Source organism: Aethalodelphis obliquidens, unplaced genomic scaffold, assembly GCF_003676395.1.
Source record: "Aethalodelphis obliquidens isolate GAN/ISIS:26980383/991018 unplaced genomic scaffold, ASM367639v1 scaffold4, whole genome shotgun sequence".
Taxonomy (NCBI): domain Eukaryota; kingdom Metazoa; phylum Chordata; class Mammalia; order Artiodactyla; family Delphinidae; genus Aethalodelphis; species Aethalodelphis obliquidens.
This window is the reverse complement of record NW_020837948.1, coordinates 40,919,106-40,937,554: the sequence shown is the minus strand read 5'-3', so window position 1 is coordinate 40,937,554 and position 18,449 is coordinate 40,919,106. Positions and strand designations below refer to the sequence as shown.

The window sequence follows — 18,449 nt, the reverse complement described above, 5'->3', positions numbered from 1 at the left end:
GAGAGCCCAGAAATAAACCCATGCACATATGGTCAGTTAATCTATGACAAAGGAGGTAAGAATATATAATGGGGAATAACAGTTTCTTCAGTAAGTGGTGTTGGGAGAACTGGATAGCTACATGTAAAATAATGAAACGACCATTTTTCTCACCATATTTGAAAAACTCAAAATGGATTAAATATTTAAATGTAAGACCTAAAACCATAAAACTCCTAGAAGAAAACATAAGCAGTACACACTTTGAAATCAGTCTTAGCAATATTTTATTTAGATCTGTCTCCTCACAGTCAACAAAAGCAAAAATAAATAAATGGGACCACATCAAACTAAAAAGGTTTTGCACAGCAAAGGAAACCAACAACAAAACAAAAAGGCAACCTATTGAATGGGAGAAGATATCTGCAAATGAAACATCTGATAAAGGGCTAATATCCAAACTATATAAAGAATTTATTCAACTCAATACCCAAAAAACAAACAATCTGATTTTTAAAATGGGCAAAAGACCTGAATAGGCACTTTTCCAAGGAAGGCATACAGATGGCCAACAGTCACACAAAAAGATACTCAACATCACTAATCACAAGGGAAATACAAATCTAAATAACAATGAGATATTACCTCACATCTCTCAGAATGGCTATCACCAAAAAGACAAGAAATTACAAGTGTTGGTGAGGATGTGGAGAAAAGAAAACTCCCATACAATCCAGCAATTCCATTCTTGGGTATTTATCCAAAGAAAATGAAACACTAATTCAAAAAGATATATGCACCCAAATGTTTATTTCAGCATTATTTACAATAGCCAAGAAATGGAAGCAACCTAAGTGTCCATCAACAGATGAAAAGGTAAAGGTGTTGTGTGTGTGTGTCCACACACACACAATGGAATATTATTCAGCCATAAAAGAGAATGAAATCTTGCCATTTGTGACAACATGGATGAACCTGAAAGGTATTACTCTAAGTAAAATAAGTCAGACAGAGAAGACAACTACTGTAGGTTTTCACTTATATATAGAACCTACAAAACAAAACAAACAAATATAATGAAACAGAAATAGACTCACAGACACAGAGAACAAGCTAGTGGTTACCAGACAGGAGAGGATGGGGAATAGGCAAAATAGGAGAAGATTAAGAGGTTACAAACTACCAGTTATAAAATAAATGAGTCACAGGGATATAATATGTATTTCTCCCAGGTGTTGGGAGAAAAAAAATTTTATCCCCTCCACCTAGCAGAAGGGCATGGCACAATATCGTGCTGGTCCAGGGCCCATGTGCCAGCAGGTCCATTCCTTGCCCTCCTTTTACTCACTTCAGACTCTTGCTGGCTGTATGACAGCTGATGTCCTACTGGGTTCAGCCAATAGGAGGGGAACTGGAGGGAGAAACCTGAGTATCTCTCCTCCTACTTCTGTGCCTCTGGAGGGGGCACTTGGCAGAGTTATGTGTCTCCCATGGCTGCAGTGTGGCACCCGCTTCACTGGCTGACCCCAAGTACAAGGCTCCAATCACCTCCTCCCTTTGTCCTGACTGCTTACTCTTGCCAAACTCCGGCTGGCCCAGTGGTCTCCTGTTTAACTTCCCAGCTTTTCTACCACCTGTGAAGCCAATTCCCCATATTATATTCCCTCTGCTTCAAATACTCAAGAGTGGTTTGTGCTTTCCTTATCGGACCTTAACTAATATAACTCTTCAGAAATAGGACTAAAAAGAGAAGGAGAAAAAAAAAAACCTGTATAACTATGACTGTAATAACATGATTTTAGGACCTAGAGATACTAAGTGAAGTCAGACAGAGAAAGACAAATATTATATGATAGCACTTCTAAGTGGAATGTAAAAAGTAGTACAAATGAACTTATTTACAAAACAGAAACAGAGTCACAGACATAGAAAACAAACTTATAGGGACTTCCCTGCTGATGCAGTGGTTAAGAATCCGCCTGCCAATGCAGGGGACACGGGTTCGGGCCCTGGTTCAGGAAGATCCCACATGCCGCGGAGCAACTAAGCCCATGTGCCACAATTACTGAGCCTGCGCGCCTAGAGCCCATGAGCCACAACTACTGAAGCCTGCGCGCCTAGAGCCCGTGCTCCACAACAAGAGAAGTCATTGCAAGGAGAAGCTTCCACACCGCAATGAAGAGTAGCCCCCACTCACCACAACTAGAGGAAGCCCATGCACAGCAATGAAGACCCAATGCAGCCAAAAATAAATAAATTTACTTTTTAAAACAAGAAAACAAACTTATATTTACCAAAGGGGAAGAGAGGGAAGGATAAATTGGGAGTATGGGATTATCAGATGTACACTACCATATATAAAATAAACAACAAGGATTTACTGTATAGCACAGGCACAGGGAACTCTTTTCAATATCTTCTAATAAACTATAATGGAAAAGAATCAAAAAAAGAATATAGAAATATACATATATATGTATAACTGAATCACTTTGCTGTACACCTGAAACTAACACAATACTGTAAATCAACTATGCTTCAATTTAAAAAAATGTGATTTCTTAATAAAATAAAATACATAACTAAATAACTTCTTTAAAAACTTAATAACTTCACCCTTCTTTTACTATGCAAATCACTAAAGTCAGTGTGGCTCACAGCCTGATACGCATGCCATTGGAGATATGCAAAATGATTTTAGGGGATACTGGGTTGGCCAAAATGTTCGTTCAGTTTTTTCCATAAAATGGCTCTAGCAGCACTTAGTTGTCTTTAACTTCATTCAAAACAATTTTGTTAGACTGTATGTGACAGCTGTCATATCGGCGTGCATTTTAAAAAAGACTTACCAAAATTGGTGAATTTTTGCGTAGCCATTTTAATATTGAAGATGGAAGAAAAAAGCAACATTTTCACCATATTATGCTTTATTATTTCAAGAAAGGTAAAAACGCAACTGAAACGCAAAAAAAGATTTGTGCAGTGTATGGAGAAGGTGCTGTGACTGATTGAACATGTCAAAAGTGATTTGAGAAGTTTCGTGCTGGAGATTTCACGCTGGACTATGCTCCACGGTCGGGTAGACCAGTTGAAGTTGATAGCAATCAAATCGAGACACTGAGAACAATCAACATTATACCATGCGGGAGATAGCCGACATACTCAAAATATGCAAATCAAGCGCTGAAAATCATTTGCACCAGCTTGGTTATGTTAATCGCTTTGATGTTTGGGTTCCACGTAAGTTAAGCAAAAGAGACATCCTTGACCATATTTCCGCACGCTATTCTCTACTGAAACGTAAAGAAAATGCTCCATTTTTAAAACAAATTATGACGGGCAATGAAAAGTGGATACTGTACAGCAATGTGGAACGGAAGAGATCGTGGGGCAAGCAAAGTGAACCACCACCAACCACACCAAAGGCCAGTCTTCATCTAAAGAAGGTGATGTTGTGTATATGGTGGGATTGGAAGGGAGTCCTCTATTACGAGCTCCTTACGGAAAACCAAATGATTATTTCCAACAAGTACTGCATCCAGTTAGACCAACTGAAAGCAGCACTTGACGAAAAGCGTCCAGAATCAGTCAACAGAAAAGGCATAATCTTCCATCAGGATAACGCAAGACCGTATGTTTCTTTGATGACCAGGCAAAAACTATTACAACTTGGCTGGGAAGTTTTGATTCACCCACCATATTCACCAGACATTGCACCTTTGGATTTCCATTTATTTCGGTCTTTACAAAATTCTCTTAATGGAAAAAATTTCAATTCCCTGGAAGACTATAAATGGCACCTGGAACAATTCTTTGCTCAAAAAGATAAAAAGTTTTCGGAAGGTGGAATTATGAAGCTGCCTGAAAAATGGCAGACAGTAGTGGAACAAAAGGTTGAATATGCTGTTCAATACAGTTCTTGGTGAAAATGAAAAATGTGTCTTTTATTTTTACTTAAAAACAGAAGGCACTTTTTGGCCAACCCAATACACAGATAATCTCCTTTTCCCTAATTTAATAGTTATGCATATATTTTAATGTGCTGAAGCTACAGCTTTGTCATATTACAGGTACTTTATGTGAAAGTTAGGCCACTGATTTGGGAAATAGCTGGAATGGCATTAGCTAAGGAGGAGGCAAAGGTCTGAACCTCAAAATCCTTCTTAGGTGTACAAAAGCTAATTGGCTATTATTCCCTACCCTTCATTATTGCTCAGTCAAATTTAGCATTACCTGGGAGAGAAACAAGTTGGATGCAGAGAAGAAAATCATACTCACAAGGAATGTTTGGAATTCACTAATTTAAATGTCAAAACCCTGGGACTGTTGGATTCACTTATTCATTTATTTCAATATTTAGTGAGTTCCTGTTGCAGGCCACGCACTAGCCAACATTCTGGGAAAACAACAGTGAGGACAGATCCACACCCTCACTGAGGAAAAATACAGATGGGCAATCAAATAACCTCACTACTACAACACTGCAGTTGGGAACAGTGCAACAAAACAGAGTATGTAAAGGAGAGAACTATCCCCGGGGATTTGAGTGAGTCAAGAAGACCAGGATTGCCTTCTCTGAGGATGAGCTCAGAGCTGGCAAGTGAGCAGGCATTATCTAAACATTCCCCACACAAGAAAAACAACAAGGCAGGGAGGGTTATGACTAAAAAGCTCTCAAATAAGAATAGCATGGCTCAATGGGCGGGAGCAAGAAGATCCAAGATGAGGAGGTAAAATAGGGTCCAAGATCATGCAGGACATTTTAGCCATATGTACGTGTTGATTTTACATCAGGGCAACCTTCACTTTATTTTTTAACTTTAATAACATTGTTTTGTTCTATTGTTCCATTGTATTTTGTTTTATGTTTACATTCCATTCATGACATGAGATTTTTACTTAGGGTTGTGAAAAAGTTTTTCTTAAATGCATCTAAAGTTTAACAAAATCAATTTAGAGACAACTATTAAATAAATATTGGACAGGTGGTAGGTAGATAGGACAGTAACTATGAGTTCCTGAAGGTTAAGAAACCCTGACATCAGAAGTTAATAACCTTGAATCACTTCAATACTGGTAAGGACATTTCACAATCTTGTTGTTCACTGTGAAATTTCTATCATTATATTAATCATCCTTAAATTCTCCTCAAAACAGATGTTGATAACAGCTTCTGGTTCAATTCCTGGTGTATATAATGAGAACTTGTAGGACATAAGAGCTTAATGATTACTACAAGGACAGTCTGGTGAGACAGTAACATTAATAAGATCTGCCTCGTTTTTTTTTTTTTTTAATAATTTAATGTTAAGAAAACACTAGCTACCTTTTTTTTTGAATTGCAAGGTATGAGATTCATGATCCAGAACTTAGGGAGAAAAAAGAAAGGTATAAAAAAACAAAAACCTTACAATACTTTGATAAATGAACTGCTGACATTTGGTATTTTTCCTTTATTTTTCTATGGACTTACATTTATAGCTTGCATACACACACAATTCATCTCACATATCCAGTTTTATATGTTTTTAAAATTTCAGATTATAATAAACACTGTTCTATGCCATTAAAAAATGCTTCCCAATAGCAATGAGCACACCTAGTGCCCAGATCTGGGTTTCTAATACCATTCTCCAATAAAAGGAACAAGGGATTCTTGGAGAAATGGCAATTCCTAGGACTAGGGCAGGAAACATACAAGATGAGCCTGGAGCGTCTTACAGTAAGGAAGTAAAGAAGTACTCAAGGAAACAAACAACACACAATGACTGGAGCACGTCAAAGGGACACAGGGGCCAACTGAAAGAGCTCTCAATGGCCAAAGCGGAAACAATGAGTAAAAATGTAAAGAAAGCAGTGTTGAGTTATAACACAAAGTATAATAGGAATATATATGAATCTGTATTGATAGAAATAAATGATCGAATAAATAAATAATGGGGGAGACTAGACAAATCTCCTGCACTGAATTTCAAATAATTGACGTAAATGCTCCACCCTCAAAGAAGTGGAACATAACATCCCACTCCTTCAGCATAAGCTGTGCATAGTGACTTCCTTCTAAAGAGTACAGCATGGGAACGGGGAGTGGGGGAGCACGGATAACGTGAAAGAGGAGAAGCCTGCCAAACACCACCTCAGCCTAGTGACCAAGGTTCACATTAACTGTGGTCAGTCGCGCTGATAAAATGTACCCTTACCAAGATGTGGAAAATAGCACTTTACCTCAGTGGTCTTTCTCCCCAACGCCTATAACTAACCCATTACTCAGGAAAACGTCAGACAAACCCCAACTGAGAAATATTTTACAAAACATTGACCAGTACTCCTCAAGTTTATCAAGGTCATCAAAAATAAGGAAAATCTGAGAAACTGTCACAGCCAATAGGAGTTTAAGGAGACAGGACTAAGTGCAAGATGGTGTCCTGGATGGGATCCTGGAACAAAAAAATGACTTTAGGTAAAAACTAAGGAGATCTGAATTAAGTGTGGACTTTAAGTTAGTACTAATATATTTGTGTCAGTTCATTAATTGTAACAAATGTACCACAGTAATGTAAGCTGTTAATAATAGGGGAAGCAGGGTGCTGAGTATATGGGAACTCTCTGTACTACATTTGCAACTTTTCTATAAATCTACAACGGTTCAAAAATAAAGTTGATTTTTAATGCATACCACAAAATGTTTTGAAAACACTTTAAATTACTACATAATGCCCCAGAGAGTTTACTATCATTATTTAAGCATTTCCCTATTGTTGAAAATTTGAACCATTGCTAGTTGTTCCTGTTAAAAGTAACAGAATGATGAACAATTCTACATACATATTTGGTTCATACTTTTTATTACGTCCTAACAGTAGATTCCTATAAGTTCATTCTACTTTTTTTTTTAAGTCAAAATAACACATTTACCTACAGTGGCTTTAACCACAATAATAATCAAAAGCCTCAGAAGCTTCATTAGACTGTGCAACTTTTCTGAAGTTCCATTCCTCTAGAAAGAGTAAGGAAAACATCCAGAATTTGCATTCAACACCCAGCCTTATTCACTGATTCATGCACCAGACAAATGTACTATTAGGCAGGACATTCAACCACCTTAAGACCTTATACTCTGACCTGTAATAAAGGAAAACCTAATTCACCAAATTCTTACATTTGACAGTTAAAAACCGTTTCCTAATCTTTACAATCAGATAGTACATGAATAGTAAGTGGTAAGTGCTTTTACACTAATTTTTTGCAGCACTTGAACCTCCAGGACATAATGTGATTCCGCAGCTACAAAAGACTCCTCCCACATTAGCATTTGGTGATTTTTTTTTAATACTTATTTAAAAACGTAAAATTTTTAGAGACCTTCAAGATGGCGGAGGAGTAAGACGTGGAGATCACCGTCCTCCCCACAAATATTTCAGAAATACATCTACATGTGGAACAACTCCTACAGAACACTTACTGAACGTTGGCAGAAGACCTGAGACTTCCCAAAAGGCAAGAAACTCCCCAAGTACCTGGGTAGGGCAAAAGAAAACAGAAAAAAGAGAGACAAAAGAATAGTGGTGGGACCTGCACCTCTGGGAGGGAGCTGTGAAGGAGGAAAAATTTCCACACATTAGAAAGCCCCTTCACTGGTGGAGACAGGGGGTGGAGGTGGTGGAAGCTTTGGAGCCACAGAGGAGAGTGCAGCAACAGGAGTGCAGAGGGCAAAGCAGAGAGACCCCCACACAGGGGGATCAGTGCCGGCCAGCACTCACCAGCCCGAGAGGCTTGTCTGCTCACCCGCCGGGGCAGGCGGGGGCTGGGAGCTGAGGCTCGGATTTGGAGGTCAGACCTCAGGGAGAGGACTGGGGTTGGCAGCATGAACACAGCCTGAAGGGGGCTAGTGCGCCACAGCTAGCCAGAAGGGAGTCTGGGAAAAGGTCTGGAACTGCCGAAGAGGCAAGAGACCATTGTTTCGGGGTGCTGAGGAGAGGGGATTCAGAGCACCGTCTGAATCCGGGATGGTGCAAACCGCAGGGATGGATGCAAACCGCAGCCATCAGTGCGGACCCCAGACGCCGGCATGAGACTCTAAGGCTGCTGCTGCAGCCACCAAGAAGCCTGTGTGCAAGCACAGGTCACTATCCACACCATCCCTCCCGGGAGTCTGTGCAGCCCGCCACTGCCAGGGGCCCGTGATCCGGGGACAACTTCCCCAGGAGAACACACAGCACGCCTCAGGCTGGTGCAACGTCACGCTGGCCTCTGCCACCGCAGGCTCGCCCCGCATCCGTACCCCTCCCTCCCCCCGGCCTGAGTGAGCCAGAGCCCCCGAATCAGCTGCTCCTTTAACCCCTTACTGTCTGAACAAAGAACAGACTCCCTCAGGCGACCTACATGCAGAGGTGGGGCCAAATCCAAAGCTGATCCCCAGGAGATATGCGAACAAAGAAGAGAAAGGGAAATCTCTCCCAGCAGCCTCAGAAGCAGCGGATTAAATCTCCACAATCAAGGTGATGTACCCTGCATCTGTGGAATACCTGAAGAGACAACGAACCATCCCAAAATTTAGGTGGTGGACTTTGGGAGCAACTCTAGACTTGGGTTTGCTGTATGCGACTGACTGCTTTCTGGTTTTATGTTTATCTTAGTTTAGTATTTAGAGTTTATCATCATTGGTAGATTTGTTTACTGATTTGGTTGCTCTCTTCCATTTATTTTTTTATGTATAGATATACTTTTTTCCTTTTTTCTCTTTTTCTGAGTGTGTATGTGTATGCTTCTATGTGTGATTTTGTCTGTATAGCTTTGCTTTTACCATTTCTCCTACAGTTCTATCTGTCCGTTTTGGGAGGTTTTTTTTAGTATAGTTTTTAGCACTTGTTATCATTGGTGGATTTGGTTTTTGGTTTGTTACTTTCTTCTTACTTTCTTCTTTTCTAAATTATTTTTTAATTTTTTCATTTTTAATAATTTTTTTATGCTTTGTTTTAATAAGTTAATTTATTTTATTATTTTTTTTCTTTCTTTCTGTTCTTCTCCCTTTTCTTCTGAGCCATGTGGCTGACAGGGTCTTTGTGCTCAAGCCAGATGTCAGGCCGGTGCCTCTGAGGTGGGAGAGCCGAGTTCAGGACATTGGTCCACCAGAGACCTCCCAACTCCATGTAATATCAAACAGCAAAAGCTCTCCCAGGAACAGGAACTACGAACCTGCAACCTACGAAAAGGAGACCCAAAACCAGTAAGTTAAGCAAAATGAGAAGACAGAGAAACACACAGCAGATGAAGGAGCAAGGTAAAAACCCACCAGACCTAACAAATGAAGAGGAAATAGGCAGTCTACCTGAAAAAGAATTCAGAGTAATGATAGTAAATGTGATCCAAACTCTTGGAAATAGAATGGGGAAAATACAAGAAACATTTAACAAGGAACTAGAAGAACTAAAGAGCAAACAAACAATGATGAACAACACAATAAATGAAATAAAACATTCTCTAGAAGGAATCAATAGCAGAAAAACTGAGGCAGAAGTACAGATAAGTGACCTGGAAGATAAAAGAGTAGAAATAACTACTGCAGAGCAGAATAAAGAAAAAAGAATGAAAAGAATTGAGGACAGTCTCAGAGACTTCTGGGACAACATTAAACACACCAACATTCACATTATAGGGGTCCCAGAAGAAGAGAAAAAGAAAGGGACTGAGAAAATATTTGAATAGATTATAGTTGAAAACTTCCCTAATTTGGGAAAGAAAATAATCAGTCAAGTCCAGGAAGCACAGAGAGTCCCATACAGGATAAATCCAAGGAGAGGCACGGCAAGACACATTAATCACACTATCAAAAATTAAATACAAAGAAAAAATATTAAAAGCAGCAAGGGAAAAACAGCATATAACACACAAGGAAATCCCCATAAGGTTAACAGCTGATCTCTCAGCAGAAACTCTGCAGGTCAGAAGGGAGTGGTAGAACATACTTAAAATGATGAAAGGGAAAAACCTACAACCAAGATTACTCTACCCAGCAAGGATATCATTTAGTTCAATGGAGAAATTAAAACTTACAGACAAGCAAAAGCTAAGAGAATTAAGCACCACCAAACCAGCTTTACAGCAAATGCTAAAGGAACTTCTCTAGGCAGGAAACACGAGAGAAGGAAAAGACAATAACAAACCCAAAACAATTAAGAAAATGGTAGTAGGAACATATATATTGATAACTACCATAAATGTAAATGGATTAAATGATCCAACCAAAGGAAATAGACTGGCTGAATGGATACAAAAACAAGAACCGTATATATGCTGTCTACAAGAGACTCACTTCAGACCTAGGGACACATACAGACTGAAAGTGAGGGGATGGAAAAAAATATTACATGCAAATGGAAATCAAAAGAAAGCTGGAGTAGCAATTCTCATATCAGACAAAATAGACTTTAAAATAAAGACTATTACAAAAGACAAAGTCGGACACTATATAATGACCAAAATATCAATCCAAGAAGAAGATATAACATTTGTAAATATTTATGCACCCAACATAGAAGCACTTCAATACATAAGACAAATGCTAACAGCCATAAAAGGGGAAATTGACAGTAACACAATCATAGTAGGGGACTTTAACACCCCACTTTCACTAATGGACAGAGCATCCAAAATGAAAATAAATAAGAAAACACAAGCTTTAAATGATACATTAAACAAGATAGACATAATTTATATATGTAGGACATTCCATCCAAAAACAACAGAATACACTTTCTTCTCAAGTGCTCATGGAACATTCTCCAGGATAGATCATATCTTCTATCACAAACCACGCCTTGGTAAATTTAAGAAAACTGAAATCGTATCAAGTATCTATTCCGAGCACGACGCTATGAGATTAGATATCAATTACAGGAAAAAATCTGTAAAAACTACAAACACATGGCGGCTAAACAATACACTACTTAATAACCTAGAGATCACTGAAGAAATCAAAGAGGAAATTTAAAAATACCTAGAAAAAAATGATAAAGAAAACATGACGACCCAAAACCTATGGGATGCAGCAAAGCAGTTCTAAGAGGGAAGTTTATAGCAATACAATCCTACCTTAAGAAACAAGAAACATCTCGAATAAACAACCTAACCTTACACCTAAAGCAATTAGGGAAAGAAGGAAAAAAACCACACAAAGTTAGCGAATGAAAGAAATCATAAATATCAGATCAGAAATAAATGAAAAAGAAATGAAGGAAACAATAGCAAAGATCAATAAAACTAAAAGCTTGTTCTTTGAGAACATAAACAAAATTGATAAACCATTAGCCAGACTCATCAAGAAAAAAAGGGAGAAGACTCAAGTCAATAGAAATATAAACGAAAAAGGAGGAGTAACAATGGACACTGCAGATATACAAAGGATCATGAGAGATTACAACAAGCAACTATATGTCAATAAATTGGACAACCTGGAAGAAATGGACAAATTCTTAGAAATGTACAACCTTCCGAGACTGAACCAGGAAGAAATAGAAAATATAAACAGACCAATCACAAGCACTAAAATTGAGACTGTGATTAAAAATCTTCCAACAAACCAAAGCCCAGGACCAGATGGCTTCACAGGTGAATTCTATCAAACATTTAGAGATGAGCTAACATCTATCCTTCTCAAACTTTTCCAAAATATAGCAGGAGGAGGAACACTCCCAAACTCATTCTATGAGACCACCATCACCCTGATACCAAAATCAGACAAAGATGTCCCAAAGAAAGAAAAATACAGGCCAGTATCACTGATGAGCACAGATGCAAAAATCCTCAACAAAATACTAGAAAACAGAATCCAACAGCACATTAAAAGGATCATACACCATGATCAAGTGGGGTTTATCCAAGGAAGGCAAAGATTCTTCAATATATGCAAATCAATCAGTTATAAACCATATTAACAAACTGAAGGAGAAAAACGATATGATAATCTCAATAGAGGTAGAAAAAGCTTTTGACAAAATATAACACCCATTTATGATAAAAAAAAAACCCTCCAGAAAGTAGGCATAGAGGGAACTTACCTCAACATAATAAAGGCCATATATGACAAACCCACAGCAAACATTGTTCTCAATGGTGAAAAACTGAAACCATTTCCTCTAAGGTCAGGAACAAGACAAGGTTGTCCACTCTCATCACTATTATTCAACATAATTTTGGAAGTTTTAGCCACAGCAATCAGAGAAGATAAAGAAATAAAAGGAATCCAAATCGGAAAGAAGAAGTAAACCTATCACTGTTTGCAAATGATATGATACTATACATAGAGAATCCTAAAGATGCTACCAGAAAACTACTAGAGCTAATCAATGAATTTGGTAAAGTAGAAGGACACAAAATTTTATGCTATTTCCTGATACAGAAATCTCTTGCATTCCTATACAGTAATGATGAAACATCTGAAAGAGAAATTAAGGAAACCCTCTCATTTACAGTTGCAACAAAAAGAATAAAATACCTAGGAATAAACCTACCTAAGGTGACAAGAGACCTGTATGCAGAAAACTATAAGACAGTGATGAAAGAAATTAAAAATGATACAAACAGATGGAGAGATATACCATGTTCTTGGATTGGAAGAATCAATATTGTGAAAACGACTATGCTATCCAAAGCAATCTACAGATTCAATGCAATCCCTATCCAACTACCACTGGCATTTTTCACAGAACTAGAACAAAACATTTCACAATTTGTATGGAAACACAAAAGACCCCGAATAGCCAAAGCAATCTTGAGATAGAAAAACAGAGCTGGAGGAATCAGGCTCCCGGACTTCAGACAACACTACAAAGCTACAGTAATCAAGAAAGGATGGTACTGGCACAAAAACAGAAAGATAGATCAATGGAACAGGATAGAAAGCCCAGAGATAAACCCACGCACAAATGGTCACCTTATCTTTGATAAAGGAGGCAAGAATATTCAATGGAGAAAAGACAGCCTCTTCAATAAGTGGTTCTGGGTAAGCTGGACAGCTACATGTAAAAGAATGAAATTAGAACACTCCATAACACCATACACAAAAATAAACTCAAAATGGATTAAAGACCTAAATGTAAGGCCAGACACTATAAAACTCTTAGAGGAAAATATAGGCAGTACACTCTACGACATAAATCATAGCAAGATCCTTTTTGACCCACCTCCTAGAGAAATGGAAATAAAAACAAAAATAAACAAATGGGACCTAATGAAACTTCAAAGCTTTTGCACAGCAAAGGAAAGCATAAACAAGACGAAAAGACGACCCTCAGAATGGGAGAAAATATTTGCAAATGTAGCAACTGACAAAGGATTAATCTCCAAAATTTACAAGCAGCTCATGCAGCTCAATTTCAAAAAACAAACAACCCAATCCAAAAATGGGCAGAAGACCTAAATAGACATTTCTCCAAAGAAGACATACAAATGGCCAAGAAGCACATGAAAAGCCACTCAACATCACTAATCGTTAGAGAAATGCAAATCAAAACTACAATGAGCTACCACCTCACACCAACCAGAATGGCCATCATCAAAATATCTACAAACAATAAATGCTGGAGAGGATGTGGAGAAAGGGAACCCTCTTGCACTGTTGGTGGAAATGTAAATTGACACAGCCACTATGGAGAACAGTATGGAGGTTCCTTAAAAAATTAAAAATAGAACTACATACAACCCAGCAATCCCACTACTGGGTATATACTCTGAGAAAACCATAATTCAAAAAGAGTCATGCACCCCAATGTTCACGGCAGCACTATTTACAATAGCCAGGACATGGAAGCAACCTAAGTGTCCATCGACAGATGAATGGATAAAGAAGATGTGGCACATATATACAATGGAATATTACCCAGCCATAAAAAGAAACAAAATTGAGTTATTTGTAGTGAGGTGGATGGACCTAGAGACTGTCATACAGAGTGAAGTAAGTCAGAAAGAGAAAAATAAATACCGCATGCTAACACATATAATATGGAATCTTAAAACAAAAATGGTTCTGTGGAACCTAGGGGCACGATAGCAATAAACATGCAGATGTAGAGAATGGACTTGAGGACACGGGGAGGGGGAAGGGTAAGCTGGGAAGAAGTGAGAGAGTGGCAATGATATATATACATTACCAAATGTAAAACAGATAGCTAGTGGGAAGCAGCTGCATAGCACAGGGAGATCAGCTCCGTGCTTTGTGACCACCTAGAGGGGTGGGATAGGGAGGGTGGGAGGGAGACGCAAGACAGAGGAGATATGGGGATATATGTATGTGTATAGCTGATTCACTGTTATAAAACAAAAACTAACGCACCATTGTAAAGCAATTATACTCCAATAAAGATTTTAAAAGACAAAATTTTTAATCTATAATAAATAATTTCTTGTAGTGTTTTCAGTCTCTGTTTAACTTTACTGCCCTATAGTGCCATCTCCTCTGGCACTTCTGTGCTTCTTCATCCTCCCATAAATGTTATTTTAAGCCTCGGTTTAAGCCCACCAACCAAACTTCCTTTGATTGCCTCCAAAATTTCCCATTGCTTCCATGACATCTAATTGTTTCTTCCTAAAACTTAAAGATCACTAGGAAATTCAACAATGGTGTCTATCAGACTGAGTTCCCTGGAAATGTTCTCTACAATGGAGAGATGCCTGCAAATGGTTTATTAGAAGATGGGGATGCCCGGGGAGATACACATGTAAGGAAGGGAGGGGGCAGGATCGAGTAGAGGGAGAAGGTGACCCACAATGTGGTTTCAATGGAGGCTGCCACAAGAGTACAGGGGGTCCTGGAGCTGGGACTACAGAGATGTCCCAAATTGGGGCAAGAGGGTTGGGCCTTTAAATCCCCTCATCAAGCAGTCACTGGCTCCAAGTGCCCGGTTGGAGGGGGACAACCTTGGAAGAGGTAATTTCCTGTGGTCGAGGGCAAGGCCCGATGAGGGACACAGCCGCGAGGCCATCATGGTCTATTGCCTTAGCTGCCCAGGGATGGACACATCACCAAAGGAAGGGATGAGGGCGGAGCATCAAAGTTTCCACCATGGATCTGTCCTCATTAAGTCTCTGCCTGCTCATTTACTCTCACCAGTTAATCTTAAAAGGATTAAGCTCTTAAAAATGGAATCTATAATCCTTAGACACATTTTTTAATCAAGGAGACTTCTGAGAGCACACAGTTCATTTCAGATGTGAAAGGGCTGAGGAACTTAGGCACTCCTAGGGAGGCACTCTGTAAACACCTTTAAAAGATACCAAAAGCATCACTATTTTTACACATGACACTAATTTTTAGGAAGTGAAAGGAAATTACACTTAAAAATAAAAATACAAATCAGATAAAAAGACCAAAAATGAGATAAAGATGCCTGTATCAGTTCTCAGCACAAAAATCTCAGAGACATCTATGTGAATAGCTATGTGCTTAGAAAGACTGGGAATCCCATTAGAACATCGATATTTGAGAAACTGATTATCTCAGTCTATTTAACCTTAAAACATGTTGTGGGATATTCCCAAGACAATAAAAAGTAGCTTAACAGAAAAGCTTATGATTTTACAAATGAAAGTTTGCATTCAACTTTCCTAGGTTGGGTTTATTTGTTTGTTTGTTTCAGATTTTATGCGAGTCTGAAAATTTCAAACATGTTGACTAGATCCTTTCTTTCAGAACAGAATTTTAGATTTATGAAATGTTTTATTTGAAAAAGTTCACTATCATACAGATATCAGGAAATTAATAGAGATACGTTGAATTTTTTTTTTTTGCGGTACGCGGGCCTCTCACTGTTGTGGCCTCTCCCGTTGCGGAGCACAGGCTCCGGACGCGCAGGCTCAGCGGCCATGGCTCACGGGCCCAGCCGCTCCGCGGCATGCGGGATCTTTCCGGACCGGGGCACGAACCCGTGTCCCCTGCATCGGCAGGCGGACTCTCAACCACTGCGCCACCAGGGAAGCCCTGATATGTTGAATTTTTTAAAAAACTTACAGCTAATCAGCTCCTTGAGATAGTCTTTTAATAAAATGAATGACCAAAACTCTCAATAAATGTCAGAAAATTTAGAAGTAAAAGTTCGTTTATGTCATACCATGTAATCTATCCCTGATCATCCTCCTAATACTCTAAAAATTAAAGGTTTTTCTTCACTTAATAGAAAAATCATATATTAATTATTCAATTTGAGTTCACATTTGTGGAGTATCTACTATGTGTGAGGCAAATATTAAGCAAAGGAAGTAACTAAAAGTGACCTTATCTGAGACACTCCACTTAAGATGTGGTGACGGGAAATTCACAAGTGTAGGAAGGCTAATCATTTTGAAAATATTATCTGTAAAGTGCAAGCACCCTCTGGCTTCCTGAACTGGTGAGGTTCCCGAAGTTCATTAGAAAGCTGTTTACTGCCTTTATTGGCCCAGAGAAGCAATGTCATAAATGGGGGCTGGTTTCCAAATGAGCCCTCCTAATGCAGCACTAGCGGGTCCACCCCAAGTTCTGGGAGCAAGAAGCTATGAGGGACGGGAGGAGAACATCGTAGTTTCCCATGCCCGTGCCAGATCCAGAGCCATTCTGTAGCCAAGTCCTGGATCAGAGAAAGTCTTTAGTTAGCATTCTCCCTTCCCATGCACCTCCACTCAATGCTGCACTATTTTCTAGCCTCTTAGTTCCCAAGACTTAAGTCCTGTAGCACTCACCCAGACCCAGCTTACTGCCACAAATTCTACAGATCAAGCTAATTCACTCCCACCCCACCAACTCCACCCCTTGTTCAAATTTTACAGTTTTCTATCCAGGAGGAAAGAATCTAACTGAATTAATTCATGCTAACGTGTAAACGCTCATTCCTTAAGGCTCCAAAGACACTGGTGTAGCTTTTAAAGAAAAGACTTGTTAAGCCAAATGTGGAGAACAACAGGCTAATAGCAGTGATGGGCGGCGGCAGGGTCATGGGAGAATAATGAGTATATATTGAGCACTTACGATGCCAGGAACTAACACGGCTTCACTGGACCCTCTTAACACCACCAGTGGGGAGGCATGTTATTCCCCCAGTTTTACAGAAGAGAAACGGGGGGTTTGGAGAGGTTCTGTGTCTTACTGAGCTCTGGAAGACAGTCACCTGGTCTTCTCTCTGCCTTGGCAAAGTCAACCAGTCTGGTCCGCATCCCAGGGGCAGGCAGCTCACCTAAGCCATTCTTCTTTTGCACTATTTTCCCTCTTCCTTTGTACTGAAACCACAGATACCCTAAAAGCAAAGTTTTTTTTCCATTGTGTGATGGCAGGGATGGTAGGAGAAACTGAGGCAGCACTGGCTGAATACTACTCAAGCATGTTTGTATAAATGAAACTTCTTCAGTGGGGTGTGGATCAGGAACTGCTTATACTCTAGGCTCTGAGAAAGGGAGAAGAGGACATTATCTTAACTTCTTCAGTATATTCATCTCCCAAGTATCAGTATCTACCTATGTAAAGTCTGTTTTGGTTTTTTTGTTTGTTATTTTTTTTGCGGTACATGGGCCTCTCACTGTTGTGGCCTCTCCCGTTGCGGAGCACAGGCTCCGGAGGCGCAGGCTCAGCGGCCATGGCTCACGGGCCCAGCCGCTCCGCGGCATGTGGGATCCTCCCAGACCGGGGCACGAACCCGTATCCCCTGCATTGGCAGGCGGACTCTCCACCACTGCGCCACCAGGGAGGCCCTAAAGTATGTTTTATAGGTCCTTTTCCAACATTCTAGGACTCAATAAATCAGCTACCCTTTAGGTTAATTCAGGTGCTATCGCTTGTAGAATACCTGACTTTAAAATGAGTCATCTCATTACTATGGCTTTACATAGTATAACCCATTCAAGAAGAAAGGCATAAAAAAAAGAACCTACTTGCCATATTCTATGCTCGTTTTACGTTAAAAACACAGAAAACAAAGTCTCCCTCTGCAGAACTGGAGTGGACCCTGTGTTCCAAGCCAGGAGCCGGGTCCAGCAGCCCCCAGACAGATTTTCTGGATGGCTGAACACTCATCTTTCCAACTGCTGATTACTGACTGAACCCACGTGGACACTGAAAAATTTTGCCTCCTCCAAGCAATCTGATTTGCCTTTAAGGACCCACCTCCCTCCCCCTCTCAGTCCATATTATTTAAGCTGGATGCCCCTCACTCCTGGGCTCCAAGGGTACACACGTGACCCGGCCACAGGAGGCACAGTGACGCTCCAAATCATTCCAATGGGACTCACTCCCAAGAACTGTGGGGAGGATGGATGCCAAGAGCTGCTGGAGGCCACCAGGTAGAGAGAACCTACCTGAGAGAGAAGATGCCCAAGGCCAAGCAATTCTGAGGGAAGAGAAGAAAGAAGGACGGAGGGGCGGAGACAGAGACTTGATGGCACTGTTTGAGGCTCTAGATCCAGGCTGCCCTGGGGCTTTGCCAGGTGTGAGCAGATACACTCTCCTTTGA

General features: G+C 39.8%; 1 pseudogene; it reads right to left on the bottom strand.

The window, feature by feature from the left end:
- LOC113617660 (E3 ubiquitin-protein ligase RNF19B pseudogene) overlaps positions 1-18,013 on the bottom strand; it is a 75,283-nt pseudogene extending 57,270 nt beyond the window's left edge.
- Between the last annotated feature and the right edge of the window lie 436 nt (positions 18,014-18,449).